Here is an 18,285-nt window from a genome sequence, read left to right on the forward strand (position 1 = left end):
CTGCAGTTCCTCGTGCTCTGCCCTCTCAGTCTTTCCATCTTAGTCATCAATCAAAACAACTCCTGTGGTCAAGGAAACACCCAGTCTTCCTGCAGTCCCAAATCCACTCAGGACTCACATCTGCAGAAAATGCCCGTGAGCTGGGGTGGGCAAAGGACTTGGGACCCGGGACACCTCTTCTTGCCTGTGTCTCATCCTCCTGGGGCTGGAGGAGAGAGTGACCCAGATGAGAAAGGGTTTTTTTTCTCAATTTCTCATGGGCGCATGTCACTGTGGACGACTGTAACTGCTATCTAGTGACAGAAAGTAATAGTCAGCCTCATACTCAGCCTGGACCCCGCTGATGGTCAAGGTGGCCGTGCCCCCCGAGTTGGAGCCTGAGAATCGGTCAGGGATCCCTGAAGGCCTGTCACCATCAGTATCAACGAGCAACACAGGGGCGTGGCCGGCTTTCTGCTGGTACCAGCCAGCATAACTGTTTATTCCTTGGCAGGTGATCATGGCCATCTGTCCCAAGGACACAGAGACTGCCTCTGGTTGACTCAGCTGAGCAGTGACCACTGAACCTGCAAGAGAAGAGGAGAAGAGAGGTGAGTGTGAGGATGAGGGTCATTCCCAGAGGGCACAGCCCCTGCTGCATCCCCTGTGCTGAGCTGAAGGCAAGGACCACTCTGCCCTGGTGTCTGTGTGGGCTAATCCCTAGGGCCAGAATCTGTGCAGATAATGAGGAGGGGGAGCAGGAGAGGGCTCCAGGACATAGTGCAGATGTCTCTGGATCAGCTTCTAAGCCTTCAGCTGGGATGGGTGCTCAGGGCCTCTCTTATCCTCAGGTGGCATGCAAATCTACTTCCTACCTCCCTGTGGCCTTCTAGGGTTTCTGAAGAACAGACAGAGCTCAGCTCATAGAAGAATGTGAAATGCAATCTACTGCCTGGTCTGTACTAGAGATTCTAAGACCGGTGGACACAGCACACTCTCACACACAGTCTCTCTCTCTCATCCACACAAACACACACAGACACACACACATTTCCTTCTGTACCCTGGACCGCCCTCTGGTTTGGGACAACCCTCATCACTCTCTCTAGTGAGGAGAACACATGTGGGGTGGACTTTGCAGACTTGAGGTGGGAGCTGTGGGAACAGAGGTCACACTATGTGAGAGGCCCAATTCCATCCCCACACAGGGAACTCGGTCTGTAACTTCAGGCAATAGTACTTGTTTATGTTTAAAGAGTGTACAGGAGACATCACTGGAATTAAAGTGTAAGTAAGGGTTCTTTGATGACACCAGACATGTGATATATGAAAGGAAGATGAATACACTGAACTCATCAAAAGTCCTATCTTTTGATTAATAAAACCTTCTTCACAGGATAAAAGAAACAAGTAACAGGCATGAGAAAAGATTAGCATGGGGCCTCCCCTTTGGTGCAGTGGTTGCTGGGTTGCGAAGCTGCCTGCAGCCTCTGCACTGCCGATTCGATCCCCGGCTGCTCCCCGGCCACCGGAGGAGGGTCCCACATGGCGCGCAGACCTCTCCTCCCGCCCGCTGCTCCCCTCAGCAGTGTACTTCGGTCCTTCTGCCTGCTCTGCTCCCTGCTCTGGCTCTGGTGAATTCTCTCACCCTCCCGCACATCTGACTGTACCCAGTGCATGTATAAACAAAACAAACAAACAAACAAACAAACACATAAATAAATAAAACATACCTCTATTAAAAAAAAAAAGTGAAAGGGGGGAATTGTTAGGGGTAAAGGATGTCCTCAGCTAATTCCATACAGGCTTTGTGGACTCCACCCCCACTCCAGACCAAAGCCATCAAGACATTGGGAAAGACAAATCCTGTCACCACCAAAGGGAAGGTGGCTGGGACCTGAGGGTGGAGTTAAGCAGCCAGGTTTGCTACAAAAACCAGACACGTGGTCCTTGGGGGCATGGCTCTTGCTTCTTGGCTTCAAGACTCTTGGCTCACCGCCAGCTATCAAAGTGCCATTTGGGATTCCAGGTCAGCAGAACGGGTAGGATGCATTTAAGACTTTATATCCCACTTTTTTTTCCCCTGAGTTCTACATTTCCTCATACCCCTTCCCTTGTAAATAAACCTTTTATTAACCTTTTGTGTGTGCCTGCAGTGGAGTATTAAGTCCCTTTTAAGCGCATGGGTGAGGACCCACAGTCAGGCCACCGGTTTTATATCAGGGCTGCCCTGTAACAGATCCTTCCTGGCCCTCCCAGCATCAAGATGCAGTTACAAATGACCAGTGTCTCAGATCAGCATGAACAAGTTGGACTTTCCCATATTTCTTGCAATTCCCCCCTTGTTTGCCAATTTGTCTTCTTGTATTCCAAGGAATACAGCCGGCAAAAAAGCAAGCTGGTGCCCACCTATCTCTGTGCCGTACCCATCCCCTCCCTTTGCAGACCCTTGCCCATCACCCCCATTTTTTCACTTTGTATGACTATCCCTGCACTCTGCCAAGCGGTTGTCTCTCAGACATGAGTCTGCTGCCTTCTCATTTGGTGATCAATTAAACCACTTTCCCTTTTCTCAAACTCTGTTTCCATTTATTGGCTGAGGGTCACTGATGCTGCGGTTTGTTATCAATCACCCCAAAGGCCTGAGGAAGGACGCAGATGCTGTGTTGTCAAAGTGACCTCAATGATGAGTCGTGTCCATCTCTGTCCAGCTGTCTGGGGAGGAATTCAGAAACACTGGGTTGAAGGAGAAGAGTAAAATTCTCAGGGTCCTGCAGTGAAATGGGGAGTAGCTCACCCTGACCATGGGGGAAGAACCCTGGGGGAGGGAGGTTTTGGACTCACTTCCCCTTTGTGTCACTGTGGCATCACCACATTGCCCTGTATTAAAGTCAACACTACAGTGATATTCAGCTTCATCCTCAGAGTGGATGTTGGAGATGGTCAAGTAGCGGTCAGCCCCTGAGCTGGAGCCTGAGAAGAGATCAGGAATCCCCTCTCCTTTTCTGTGGCCTCCACCATACCTAAGATACATCACATTCCCTGGGACCCTCTCTGGCAGCTGTTGATACCATGCAATGGGGAAGGTACAGAACTCTCTGTTCAGGGTGCAGGTGAGTTTCACTGAGGGTCTCAGGGAGGCAGATGCAGAAGGGGGCTGGGTCAGCACAGGCACAGCACAGAGACCTGGAACAGAAAATACAAGAACCATGCTGAATGACAATGGGGAGACAGCCCTAAGGAATGTGCAGTGTTGGAAATACTGTGGAGGGGTACCCCTGAGTGTCTGGCCTCCTCTGATGTGTGAATACCACGAGGGGCAGGAGGTAGAAGGATACCCAAGCCATGGTGGAGGCTTCCAGGAGCTCTGCCCTGAGGCTGCCCAGCTGCACTAGCCTCTCCATGCTTCTGTGTTATTCTCTCTGTCTGTAGTGCAATGAGGCAGGGCAGCCAATGCAAATCTCTCTCCAGTCCCCAGGGTTTGTTTCTCTGTCTTTTCTTGGTCCTGAGCGAAAGGGCCTCAAGCTGCTGATTTCCTGAGGTCAGAAGAAAGACCAGGTGTGCGATATTGTGGGAGCTGGTTGTACAGCAGAAGTGTCTTCAGAGGGAGCATCAGTCATGCCCATTGCACTTGAGCACAGCCCAGTGTCTGGACTGATTTGTAGCCCCAAGTCAGGACCACAGCGCCTCCTGGTGCCCAGGATGAATGTCATCCTGCATGTGCTGACAGTCACCAGCATGACTGCTTTTGACCCTGATGGAGACCAGGCCCTGTGTGAGTGTCACATGGGCCCCCTCACCAGATACTTGGAATAACCCTCTGCTCCCATCTTCTAAAAGAAGAAACTGGTGAGTGTAACTGACCCTCTAAATACCCAAGAAGTAATGGGTAGGCTAGAATTCCCACTCAGAACCCATAATTCACCCTCCTGACCTCCACTCACTGGGCATCATGTTTTCTTCCTTCCCTCATCCCAGGCCTCCTGGCCTCTCCTTTCAGGACTCAGCTTCTGTATTCAGGCGTCTGTCCTCCCTGCGTCTATGCAGTAAACACTCAGCTACTCACGGAGCTGGAATCTGATTCCCTGACAAATGTCTGTGCACAGAGGTGGGGACCGTCATCTGCTCTCTCTGTGATAGGACAAGGGGACCTGAGACCTTGGTCAAGCTCCACGTGTCAGGCTCCTTTCCTGATATTTAGGGATGAGGATCCTTTCCAATGAGGTCAAGGTCTCTGGTTGGAGAACTATCAGGTAAGCCCAGGAGAAATTCTTTCTATGGTATAGCCTGTGATGTGTGCAATCTCTCCAAATGTCCTGAATAAATATATTTGAGCTCGGGCTCCTGCTGCTGAAAATGTACAATGTGACTCACTGACACATGATGAGACGCTGTACCTGCACCCCCTGAGATACTCCTGTGCCCCTGGGCATAGACATCCCTGATGTGCTGCCATCCCAGTTGTGTGTAAAGAGGTGACTAAGACTTGACAGGGACACAGACCTAAGGTCTGTCCATCCTGTTCCCATGTTAACACACCACAAAGGCCTTCTCCTGATGCCTTCTCCCCTCTAGGTGCCCCTCAGAGTCTCCAGGGGCTGCTGGCTCTTCAAGGTCAGTCCTCAACCTTCCATTCTGGTTCTCAGTGCAGCGTGTTGCCAGTTGTTAGTACCATCCTGGGAGAATGGACTTTCCTAAAGAGTTAGTGCTTGGAACTTGGCAAAGATCTCTCTATGAAGAAGGACAAGTCATCCGACTTCAGAGACATTTCCTGATGATCATCCACCATATAGATCAATTCCAATATGATTTTTCATGAGATTTACATGATTGACCTTCTCTCTGAAAGGGATTCTGCACCAATTAGAAATAATTCTCAAGAACCCTTGTCATTCCTTTCACTGATGCAGAAAACAAGTGTTGGGTGCTGACACCATGTTGAAATGTGTCATTGTACTGAATGTCTTGTCTTTGAGCAGGGATCAGTGTGGACACGTGTTACAACATTCCTTCATTGCTGGAGCCTAAGTACCCAGATATGCGTGGAGAGTGGAGCTCTCCTTTCCCCACATGAGCTCTGCTTCATGGGTCCCGCCAAACCCCTGGTGCCTGTGAGAGCAGCTGCAGGGACAGATGCTCAGGGTTTGTCTCATTTAGAATCTTCGCCGTTTTCTGCCCATCACATGCTGCATCGCTGTCGTGAGGATTCTGTTCTTGTGTTTGTTCCTGAGCAGATGAGTCTTTCTGGGTCTCCACTGGGGAGTCTCTCCCTAAAATGTTCCTTCCGGTGTGGGTGGTGTGGGTAGAGCTGTGTTCCTCTTTTCCCTTTAGCACTTGGTTTGCTAAATACCAAACTGTGTTTATTAACAGAGTTATTTAATATTAAATGAAAATACATTTTTATAAAAATATATTATTTTATATTAAATAAAAATATATTTTCTTTTTCCAATTATTTGTTCTAGCCTCTATTCTTCCCCTAGCTTTCTCCCTAGTGTCATCACCTACACACATTTGGTCCCTTGATGTTCTCGTGCACCTCACATAACTGGTCATTTTCTCACTTTTTTCTTTTCCCTGAGTATCAAACAACGTATTAGATGGTTACATCATAGAGCTCAGTAATCTTTACATTTGCATCAGTGATTTTTTTGCCAATGTCTTCCATTGTATTATTACATCTCAGAAAGTATCATGTTTATTGCTAGAATGTCAGTTGTGCTCATATTTTAATGTGTCCCGTGTCTTATTTAGCAAGTTCCCTCATCTACTTAACTCACAACAAGGGAACATTTTTATGATAATGGTCTCTGTATCTAGATACATGACATCCTGAACATTTCATTGTCAGGATGGGCTCATTGAGGTTTGTATTATCAGGGCTAGTGTATTCCTAAATCTTCACAGAAAGTTTTTGATAAATGCCAAAATTTATGAATGTCCTGTGCTAGATGCTGGGGACCTGTCATTATTATCTTTTTCCCTTACATTTTGATCTGTAAATTCCCTGGACACATTCAGTCCTTGCTCTCAACTTGCTTTTTTACACCCTCCGAGGGACCAGAGCAGCCTAAACTTTGGGCAAATTGTCCTACTAGTGGTCAAAGCGCTCCTGACAGGCAACCAATGCCTTAATAGGATCTGTCTCTTCTGAACAGGGAAGAAGCAAAAATGACTGTGTGTGCCTGTGTGTGTACAGTTGTGTGTGTGTGTGTGTGTGCCTGTGTGTGTGGTGCAGGTGTGTTTCCGCGCATGTGTGTGTGTGTATGTGTGTGCGCTCCATAAAAGGAGTTCCCTCTGAAGTCTCAGGGAGGTTATTCCTCCTGCCCATCCTCTTCCTCCCTCAACCCTGTGCTCATCTGTGCTTGAGAATCTTTGCTCAACTCCAGAGCTGTCTCTGCAGGTCCTCGTGCTCTGCCCTCTCAGTCTTTCCACCTTGGTCCTCAATCCCCACAACTCTGTGGTCAAGGAAAAACCTGGAGTCCCTTCCTGCAGTCCCAAATCCACTCAGGACTCACCTCTGCAGAGAATGCCTGAGAGTTGGGGTGGGGCAAAGGACTTGGACCCAGGTCACCTCCTTTTGCCTGTGTCTCCTCCTCCTGGGTCTGGAAGAGTGCGTGACCCAGATGGGGACGGGGTTTTTGTCTCACTTCCCCTTGGTTCCATGTCACTGTGGGATGATTATAACCGCTGTCTGGTGACAGGCAGAAATAGTCAGCCTCATCCTCAGCCTGGGCCCCGCTGATGGTCAGGGTGGCTGTGCTCCCTGAGCTAGAGCCTGAGAATCGGGCAGGTATCCCTGAAGGCCTGCCACCATTACTACTAAAGAGCATCACAGGGGCCTGGCTGGGCTTCTGCTGGTACCAGCTAGCATAAATGTTTATTCCTTGGCAGGTGATCGTGGCCGTCTGTCCCAAGGCCACAGAGACTGACTGTGGTTGACTCGGCTCAGCAGTGACCACTGAACCTGCAAGAGGAGAGGAGAAGAGAGGTGAGTGTGGGATGAGGGTCATTCCCAGAGGGCACAGCCCCTGCTGCATCCCCTGTGCTGAGCTGAAGGTCAGGCCAGGCTGCTCCCTGGTGTCTTTGTGGGCTGATCCTTAAGGCAGCACCTGTGCAGATAATGAGGAGGGGGAGCAGGAGAGGGCTCCAGGCCATGGTGCTGATGTTGCAGGATCAGTGTCTAAGCCTGCAGCTGGGATGGGTGCTCAGGGCCTCTCTTATCCTCGGGTGGCATGCAAATCTACTTCCTACCTCCCTGTGGATTTGCTTGGGCCCCTGAGGAACAGACAGAGCTCCGTTCATAGAAGACCTGAAGTTCAACCTAGTTCCCAGTCTGCACTAGAGATTCTAAGACCTGTGGAACAACACACTCTCACACTCTCTCTCGCTCTCTCTGTCTCTCTCTCACTCTCTCTCACACACTCACACACACTCACACACACACACACAATCTTCCATCTGTACCCTGGACCACCCTCTGTTTTTGGACAACCCTCATCACTCTCTCTAATGAGGAAAACACATGTGTGGTGGACTTTGCAGACTTGAGGAGGGAGCTGTGTGAACAGAGTTCATACTACGTGTGCGGCCAAATTAGGATTTCACTACTGTTTTATATAAGATGTGAAGCTTTTGAAATCCAGACCTGGCAAAGAAACTCTGTTTAGACTCCATGGTGTCTGAAGGCCACCAGGGTCATGGTCTTTGCACAGAGGGATAGCTCAGGGGACTGAATGTCCAGGGGTTACCCAGGGCACGTTGATCCTGAACTCAATGACCAGGGACAGCCCTGGTGACCACACTGAGACCAGAGAAGGGAGAATCCACTTCACTCTGGAGAGGGTCTCTAAGCTGAGGCCACAGATCTCCATTCAGGGCCCAGGGTGTCCCAAGAAGCAGGCCTGCCCCTCCTGATATCCTGAGCAATGTAGGTATAGCCCGGGATCCCAGTCAGCCGGGAGGAGGAAAAGGTGGTAAGATGGGCAGTAGTGACGGTGTCCCTGATATGCCAGCAGAGAGGGTCAGCTCCCTGGGCACAGGCTCTATGGCTGTGTTTCCCAGGTGATGCCTCCTGGATCCTGGTCCCATTAGTGTCCTGGCAGCACACTGTGATTCTCACCCTCAGAATATGGTCACTACAGCCTGGGGGAAGGCCTGGCTGTGCTGAGTTCCTCTGAAGCTGTTCTGGTTCCCAGGCCCCAGGGCAGGCTGGTCCCACTGAGGCTCCTGGGCAGCCCACATTGTCTTGGGGCTCCTGCCTGCAGCTCTGCTGCCCCCTGCTGGTGGAGGAGAGCTCATCCCAGAAACCTCCTTGCCAGTCACCCCAGAGCCCCTGTCCAAGGAGACAGTTTTGAACAGAGTCCAGCCCTCCCCTGTGCCAGCTGTGATGCCCTGACCTCCTGGCAGAGTGCAGCAAGGTAGAATATGGCCATAGGGGTGCCGGGCACATCAAATTTTTGAAGCACATCCCACAGGTTAAGTGCCCTAGACTGGGTGATTTGTTCATTTGAAAAATTGAAAATTCTGGAACCTGCCTGATGCTCTCGTGGCCCCTGCCTTCATGTCACCTCAGATTCCAGTGGAAGCCTCCCCACCACAGCAAGGGGAGGCTGATCACCACCAGGAGCTCCTGGCATTTCCTAACCTGAAACTCAAATGCACTCACCACGTAACTATTCATGAGTGTTTACCAGTGTTTTTATCACCATGTGTTTCTCAGTTTGTGTTGAAGGGTTTCTACCTCAGCCTAGTCTGAACTGGCGCTAAGATTTTTGTCTTTGTATTTACTGTTGGTGTATTCTGGGCAGCCCATTCTTTGGCATAGCTTTTCAATTCAATTGCTAGCCTCTGCTCTTTTATTTTTTTTTAAAGATTTATTTATTTATTTATTTATACAAGCACTGTGTACAGTCAGAAGCACCGGCGGGTGAGAGAATTCACCAGAGCAGAACAGGCAGACGGATGCAGTACACTGCTGAGGGGAGCAGCGGGTGGCAGGACAGGTCTATGCGCCATGTGGGAACCTTGCCCGGTGTCTGGGGATTGAACCGGCGCTGTAGTGGCTGGGGGCAGCTTCCCAACCCAGCGCTCAACCGCTGCACCACCAGGGAGGAAGTCTCTGCTGTTAATTGTGATATTTTGATTATTTACAATGAAAGTGGTCATTGATATGTATATATATATATATATAAAAGATTTATTTATTATTTATGCATACAAGTACTGGGGTACTGACAGAGATGTGGGGGATGGAAGTATTCACCAGAGACAGAAGGTGAACACAACAGGCAGATTGACCAAAGTACACTGAGGGGAGCAGCGGGCGCAGCAGGAGAGGTCTGTGTGCCATATGGGACCCTCACCAGCAGACAGGGATGGAACTGGCGCTGCAGAGGCTGCAGGCAGCTTCGAAGCCCAGTGTTCAACCGCTGTGCCACCAGGGTAGCCCTGTAACATGTCTTTTTAAGAGAATTCAGCAACAGTATCTTATCTATGCAGGTATATTTCTGATTCTTTTCATTCCTTCTTGAAGATTCAGATTCTCTCTGGTATGATTCCTTCTGCCTGAGGAGGTTTTCTCCTATTGGTCAGCTGATGATTAACTCTGTCTTTTTGTTACATTACAAAAAATAAACCTGGTGAAAATTAGGATCATTTCTTCTTTCATCGTCTTAGGGATCTTAACCACCATCCTCACATCTGCATTTTTTCCTCATCTGCTTCATCCTGTGCTGTCCCGCTTATATATTGTCTCTTTGCTCTTCATACTTTTAACACCGTCTCCTTCTCCTGTATCAAACAATTGATATTGTCTTTTGTGGCTTTAATTTTGCTCCCGGTGCCTTATCCTTGTCAGTTATTGAGCATGGGGGATGCTTTGTTAGAAAGTCAGGCACTGCCCAGTTTAATTGTAGCTTTTTGCTGGGGTATAATTGTTATGTTCCTACTCCCAGGAGCAAATGGGAATAGTCATAATCATTTATTTAGTCTCTTTGTGTACAAACACGTTGGGCAATTTCAAGACCAGTTTGGGATCATTGATTTTTTTCTGTGTAATTGGTCCCTATTTCCATAATTCTCTAGAGGACGGTTTTGATTATTGCCAGGAATTGTGAATGATTACTTGTGTGCCACTGGAGATCTGTGTTCATTTCTAAGCATTTTAAAATATCTTTATTCTGTAATTACTGGAAACAGTTCAATATTTATGTGACAGAGAAAGTGCGTGCCTGGGAGTGATGTCGGCAGCTCCCTCTGTGTCTCAGGGCAGGCATCCCTGCAGCCCATCCTGTTCCTCCCTCACCCCTGGGCTCCCCAGCGCTCTTGGGAATCTGAGCACAGCCCCAAGGTCTCTCTCTGCACTTGCTCTTCTCTGTCCCCTCAGTCCTTCACCTGGGCCCTCAATGCCCACAACTGCTGTGGTCACGAAAGCATATGGCAGCCTCATCCTGTGGTCTCACTTCTTCTGATCTGCCCAGTGCTGATGCTGCCTGGGAGCTGGTGGAGGGGGAGCCAGGGGACCTCAGATCTGGACCCGGGACAGAGCTGCTCATGGCTGTGTCTCCATCCTCCTGGGGCTGCAGGAGAGTGTGGCCAGATGACGAAGGGGTTTGTGTCTCACTTCTCCATGGCCCCATTTCACTGTGGGTTGATTGCTATCCTCATCCCACACCTGACAGTAGTAGGCAGCCTGACATTGTCTGGGCCCTGCTGATGGTCAGGGTGGCAGTCAGCCAGAGCTGGGGCTTGAGAGTCGGCCCCAGGGATACCTGAAGGCCTGGCATTTAACCTATCAATGAGCAGCACAGGTGTGTTGCTGGGCTTCTGCTGGTACCAGCTAGCATAAATGTTTATTCCTTGTAGGTGATCGTGGCCGTCTGTCCCAAGGCCACAGAGACTGCCTGTGGTTGACTTAGCTCAGCAGTGACCACTGAACCTGCAAGAGGAGAGGAGAAGAGAGGTGAGTGTGGGATGAGGGTCATTCCCAGAGGGCACAGCCCCTGCTGCATCCCCTGTGCTGAGCTGAAGGCCAAGCCGAGCCTGCTCCCTGGTTTGTGTGTGGGCTGATGCCTAGGGCCAGCACCTGGGGATATAATAAGCAAGGAGTGCAGGGCTAGGCTGCAGGCTGTGGTGGAGATGTCCCAGGAACTGTTTCTGAGCCTGCAGTTGGGATGTGCAATTGTTATAGAGCAGCCCCGATATTAAACGGGTTCCTGGCTGTGGGTCCTCACCCGCGCGCTTTAAAGGGACTTATGAATACTCTACTACAGACACACACAAAAGGGTTAATAAAAGGTTTATTTACAAGAGAAAAAGAAAACAAGGAAAAGGTACAACTCAGGGAGAAAATAGGGAAATAAAGTCTTTAATGCGTCCTACCCGATCCGACGACCTGGAAACCCAAAGTCACTCTCAGAGCTGACCGGACGCTGCAAGCTGGCCGAGAGCCCAAAATGGAGAGAGCGCCCCCCAAAGCCCACGTGTCTGCCTTTTGTATCCACCTGGCTGCTTAACCCCACCCTCAGGTCCCAGCCACCTTCCCTTTGGTGGTGATGGGATTTGGAGTTCCCAGTGTCTTTGGCTTTGACCTGGGGTGGGGGTGGAGTCCACAAAGCCTATATGGAATTTGCTTTGGGACATCCTTTTCCCCCTAACACAATCAGGGCCTCTCTTATCCTCAGGTAGAATGCAAACCCACTTACTTCCTGTTGCCTGCTAGCGGCTCTTAAATATAGAAAAGTACTCAGCTTCTGGAAGTTGTGACATGAACCCCAGACAGATTACCTGCACTAGAGACTAACCTGTCAGTGACTTGTGAGACAGTGCTTCCTGTGCACACAGCACACACACACACCCACACACACTCACACTTCATTTTATGCCCTTGGCGTCCCTCTCTAGTGAGGACAACACACTCAGGCTGGGCTGGGCTTGAAGCCAGAGTGTGGAGACCATAGTCAACCATGTGTAAGAGTCCAGATTCCATCACCATCCACAAATCTGGCGAGAACCCATCAGACGGGTCTTTCGTTTTTTTCTATTTTTGAGAAAAAATGCACAGAGAATTCATTAGACTCTAGTGCTAGGCAAGAATTCTCCATGGTAAACTGTGATTTGTAAAAGATAGTTTGGTAAATTGCATCTCATTAAAGGTAAAATCATTTCTTTTGCAATCATTTTAGAAGAGGATGATATCGCCAAAAACAGAAGATGGACGGTGTCTAATGAAGGCTCTCACATACACTCAAGAAGCCACCTTTGTCCTGGAAAGGTCCAATATTCCAGAAGATGACACAGAGCTGGCAAAAAGCACAGAAAACTCATGTTGGCTGTTGTAGAAATGTGAATAAAACCACAGTGAGACCCCGCCCTGCAACCCTCAGGAAGGCTGATGTGTAGAGGGACCACACATGAGCTGGCCGGGAGGGCACCATCTGGATCCCTCAGGTGGGCTGGAGGAATGTGACATGATAACTCTCTGGCATGTCTATCAGTTTCTTCTTTTTAAAAAATATATTAATTTCTTTATTTTTACGTTGTTCATTTTTTATAATGTTTGATTTCTCCAATCAGGTGTAATCCTCATAAAATTTCCCCCACACCAAATCACCCATGAACCATCACCACAGTCCCTTGTGTTCTTCCGTCCCTGGTTTGCACCCCTCTACCTCCCACTCCTGTTCATCAGTTCCTTTATAAATGTGGCTGGTAATGACCAGGCAACCCAGAAATTGAACTCGGGTATTTAGTTGTCTAAGCTCAGTAGAATATGCCTTATAATCAGCCTCTTCTTATAGATCTACATGAGGTTTATGGAATGATCTACCCGCAGGAAGGGATATTTATTCCAATACTGATTAAACAATTCACAGGGACATTATCATATTTTGCAATGACTAATGGTAAAAAGATGTGGGATGGCTCAGATGGCTCATCTGAGATTAGGGTTGCATAAAATTCATGAAAATCATAATAGAGCATATTGAATATATCATGAAATAAAAATAGTTTTCAATAACTGAAGTAAACAACAGTATGTTATGGACACCAATTCCACCTGTTTCTTCTGATCTTTAAAGCGAAGCTGCTGGGATAATTTAAATACTTGGGTAGTTCTAACTATTTTGATTGGACAGCGCTGACTGCAGTCAGAGATCAGTCCTAGCTTTTAGAACAGAAGTGTCACCTCAGGAGCAGGGCCGTCTGAGCATTGAGGGCAAATGGGAGGCCCCAGGATGGATGAAGACCAGGACTCTGGGGTCAGAAGAATCTGTTGCTGGATGGGCCACTTTTTGGTCTGACCTCAGACAAGCTGCTTGTCCTCCAGGCCTCTGCTGCTCCAGCTGTGGAACATTGTGAAATGGGGTGCTGGTCACACATTTAGCTTCAACAGTTTAATAATATGAAGTGCTGTGCATGGGGCTTGATAACATTATGGACATGCAATATTTTTTGTGTTCCTGCCAGTCACCCTGACCTTTTCTCACAGCAGACATGAGGAGGGGACTAAGTCAAAAGATCACAAAAAATGTAGATGGGACACTGACATAAGACACATTTCCTGCCAACCACACGCACACACGCGCACAAACACACATGCACAGATTCTGTGTGACCTGTGCACAGGCCTCAGAAGGGCATCCTCCTTCCTCCTCTACTGCTCACTGGGCCTTCCAGCCCCGGGACATGACTGAGGTTGTCCATCACAGAGACATCAGGGGTGTCCGGACAGAACCTGAGAGGAGAAACTTCATGCTTGTTCAGACTCTGCAATGAATGCTATTTCATCCCCTTGTCATGCTAGAGTTTTTCATGCTGATGACCCTCATTCTACATGACTGTGCCTATCTTTTCACAATCTGGACACCTGTCCTGCTCCAGGCTGAGCTAGTGTGTGTCGTCTGCACAGGGGGAGCATGGAGGCTGGTGGGCAGGAGAGGTTTGAAGGGGCTCAGGATGGGGCTGGTAAGCTGAGGGGAAGAAACTCTGTGAAAAAAGACAGGAAGGCCCCTAGATTCTGATCCCTCCATGAGCGGAGAGGCACAGGGGTGTGCAGTGGACTCTGAGGGTCGCCACAGTCACAGCAGAGTTGAGCTGAGCAGAGACCCAGAACCTGAGGATAGAGGAGAAACAGTAAGTGTGTTCTGCGGACACGAGCAACACTGCAAATGCCCTGAACCCCACTCCAAATGAGATTTGGGGTTCTCTTCTCACTTTTGTCCTCACCGGGAGGCTGGAGGTCTCCTTGTCAAGTCAGAGATTTGTCCCTATGAGATGGTGGGAGCAGGATGGAGCCTGGATGTCCAGGCAGGGGTGGACCATGGTCATTCTGGGCCTTCAGTCCTGCCCACCTGACCCCTGGGAGCTTGGTGGTAACCTCCCACCAGCAGAGTCCACCCCCAGTAAGGGAGGGCCTGACTGAGGAGGACACAGTGTTGCGGGTTGAATTGGATCGCCAAAGAATTCCTATTGATGCTCTAACTCCCAGGTCAGAATGGGCCTGTTTGGTTCCAGATCACTGCAGATGGAACTAGCTAAGGAAAGTAATGGGAGCAGGGTGGGCCCGAGTCCCATTTGACTGCTTTTCTGATGAAAAGGAAAATTTGAGCACAATCACAAAGGAAGCACCTGTGAAGATGGAGGACAAATTCAAGCCGAGGACACTGATGATGCCAACTAAGCTCCACAAGGTGCACACACACCTGGACCAGATTCTCCTGACAGCAATCACACTACCCTAATGACACCTTGAGCTCAGATGATAACTCGGTGCTGAGGGTCACTAGTCTCTCTTTTGAACCCCCAGTGTGTGCTTCTCTGTAATTGAAGCCCAGGAAAAGTGACATGTACACCCCAAGACCTCTGCTCTCAGGGTGTCAGCAGTCACTCCTCTAGGACCCTCTGTCTCTGGCATCACCAGCGCCAGGGCTGAACCTGCTGCCTTGTGCTTCCCTCCCCTCAGGGTCTGCCCCTCCTCCCAGGGGCCTGTCTCCAGCACCCAGGCAGTAAACTGTCCCCTGGGGCCCGAGACTGTCTCTCCCCTGCCTGCTCCTTCTGGGGTCACAGTGTAGAGCGATGCCCAGGGTCTCCAGGGTCCTCTCCGGTCTCATAGGACATTCTTCCTTTTCCATGGGAGTTGTTAGCATGACAGTGAAGAGGCATCACTAGTTTCTTGGGTCCTGTGCATATTCTCAACCTCCCAGAAGTGAGTCTCCATGTGACAGAGGTGTCGAGAGAGGTGAGCTGTGGGAGGGGTTGCTGGGGGGACAGGGTCCTGGGAGAATATTCAGTGAAATGTCTCACTTGTTCCTTATCTTGTGGCTGGATCATTGGGGATGGGACTTTGAAACAGATCAGAGAGGATGATCTTGTGTTAAAGAGGTGAGCTCACCTGTCCTCCGCACTGCTCAGCAGCCACTTTTCCAGGTCAAGGGCTGCCTGTGATCTCCTACTGCCCCTGACCCTGTCATAACCTTGACCATGAGAATCGCGTCTCATGGGCACTTGGTCCCCTTCTGACTCGGCATGGGCAGTGGCAGCTGCATCCCTGGTTGGGCACCATTAACAGGACAGAGAATGACCTTCCTCTGCCTCCCTTGTACATTCATGTCATCACGTCTACATTCTGCCTGTCATCCAGAGAGGCTACTCTGTCACATTGTTCCAAATTATAATCCCACAGCCCTGGGTGGGCATGGATGTGTGTGATGCATGTGGGGTTAGCGTGTGAGGCATGTTAGTCCTCTGACTCCCTCTCCTGCAGAGGAAGGACTGGAGGAAATATCCCACCAGAGAGGTCTGTGACAGACCTTGTTCGGGACAAGAGACTGTGCATCCTCAGTCACGGCAGGTCTGATACTGGGGAGAGTGGGGGAGTGTCTATAACCCGGTAGCTCTGGGACCCTGGTGCCGGGGCTCTCTGCAGGACCCAGCCCTGATGTCCATTTTGTCCTGCTCCTTTGCTCCTTGTCCACCCTCCCCAAAACCAGCGCCCACTCCCTTCCTGCCCCCTTGGGAGTCAGCCAGGTCCCAGGATGCTCTTGGACTTTCCCCCTCAGAGGTGTGCAATTACGGGACAGTCAACAGGCGTGCAGGCCTGATTTCCTCTGACCCAGCTAAGGTCAGGATCTGGGACAGGGTCACTTAGTCACTATGTCTGCTGTGGAGAATCAGTGTGTCCAGTGAACTGCTCCCCACCCAACCAAAGCATTAGAGGTGGGTCCCCCACAAGGTTGAGACAAGGTGGGGTCCACATTTTCCCAGGTCAGCATCCACTCTCCTGCATTCCTGTAGCTGAACTCCCAGTACATGTCCTGCTCAGTTCCTAGAAAGTGCTGTGGGCAGATGTGGAGCCATTTTGGGTTCCAAAAGCTGAGAAAATACCTCATTAGAGAAACTCGATGTGCTCCACAATTGCTCTGCTGCAGTCCTCGTGAAAGCACTTCAGTGCCCAACTGGACCCAGTCTGCACCCTCCATGGGATTCAGTCCTCTCTCTCCAGCCTCCACTAAAGTCAGGTGTTTCCTGATTATCCTCAATCCTGACAGGAGTCCTGCTTCCCTCCATGGGTCCAGGAGGCAGGACACTGCAGAAGGTAATTCCTTGGAACTCTGGAACTTCACATTCTTCCTGAGCAGAGCTCATGCTGTGGGCACAGGTCTGTGACCCTTGGGGATGTGGCCATCAGCTCCACCATCTCTCAGCATCAGGATCCTTCTTGTCTCTCCCAGCATCACCCCATAGACGCCTGGGGAGGACATAGATGCTGTGTTCTCAAAATGACCTCAATGATGACCCGTGCCCCTCTCTGACCTGCTGTCAGGGGAGGAGAGAGACCACAGGGTTTGAAGGAGAAGAGTCAGGATCTCAGGGTCCTGCAGTGAGATGGGGAGTAGCTCACCCTGAGCCCGGTGGGAATAGCCCTGGGGGGAGGGAGGTTTTGGCCTCACTTCTCCTTTATCTGTGTCTGTGGCTTCACCATCTGAATAACCCACAACACAGTAATACTCAGCCTCGTTCTCAGCTGGATTTTGGAGATGGTCAAGTAGGGGTCAGCCCCTGAGCCAGAGCCTGAGAAGCAATCAGGGATCCCCACCCCCTTGACATTGTGTCCAGCACTATTAACATGCACCACATAATGTGGGGCCCTCCCTGGTGGCTGTTGAAAACATTGAATGATGTAGGAGTGCTGCTCCCTGCTCAGGGTGCAGGTCAACTTGGCTGAGGCCTCCAGGGAGGCAGATGCAGAAGGCAGCTGGGTCAGCACAGGCACAGCACAGAGACCTGGAACAGAAGATTCAAGAATCATGGTGAGTGAGATTGGACAGATGCCCTGCATGACTGTGTATTGGCGGGATATACTGAGAAGGGGGACCCCAGAGTGTCTGGGCTGCTCTGAACTGTGGAGACCATGAGGGGCAGAAGGTAGAAGGACAACCAGGCCATGGTGGAGGCTTCCAAATCTCTGGCCTGAGGTTGCCCAGCTGCACAGGCCTCTCCAAGCTCCTGTTTTATCCTCCCTACCTGCAGCTCCAGGAGGCGGGGCAGCCAATGAAAATGTCTCTCCAGTCAGCAGAGTTTGTGTCTTAGTTTAGTCTGAGCTCTGATCCTAATGGCCTCAAGAGGGTGATTTTCTGAAGTTAGAACAATGGCAGGTGTGGGTTTCATTGTGGGAGGTGATTTTACAGCTGAAATGTCTTCAAAGGGAGCATCAGTCATGCCCAGTGACTCTAGCACAGCCCATTGTCTGGACTGATTAGGTCTCCAAACCAGGACCACAGCACTCCCTGGTATCCAGGATGAATGTTATCCTGCATGCGCTGACAGTCACCAGCATGACTGCTTCTGACCCTGATGGAGACCAGGCCCTGGGTGAGTGTGACATGGGCCCCATCACCAGACACTCTGAATAACCAGCTGCTGCCTCTGCTCCCTTATACTAAATGGGGAAATATGGAGAGGGTAAGTGACTGTCTCTAAATACCCCAGAAGTAAGGGGTAGGCTAGAATACCCACCTCATGGCCCATTGTTCACCATCCTGCCCTCCCCTACTTGGGCGTCATATTTTCCTCCTTCTCTCATCCCATCTCCCTCCTTCTCCTGGCCCTTCCTGTTGCCTATTATCAGGGCCAAGCTTCTGTATTCAGGCATCTGTCCACCCTGTGTCTATGAAGTGAACACTAAGATGCTCACGGTGCTGGAATAGGATTTCCTGTCAAATGTGAGTCTGTCTGTGCACAAAGGTGGGGACCTTCGTTTGCTCCCTCTGTGGCAGAAAACACAGATGCTGTGTTGTGGGACGT

General features: G+C 50.1%; 1 gene segment (V, D, J or C); it reads right to left on the reverse strand.

Annotated features, from left to right (window-relative positions):
* Positions 1–267: 267 nt before the first annotated feature.
* LOC311184174 (immunoglobulin lambda variable 3-25-like) overlaps positions 268–18,285 on the reverse strand; it is a 120,554-nt gene continuing 102,536 nt past the window's right edge. Inside the window, exon 3 of the V gene segment in view lies at positions 268–566.

The sequence above is a fragment of the Talpa europaea genome (genome assembly GCF_964194135.1).
Source record: "Talpa europaea genome assembly, chromosome: 14".
NCBI classification, from domain to species: Eukaryota; Metazoa; Chordata; class Mammalia; order Eulipotyphla; family Talpidae; genus Talpa; species Talpa europaea.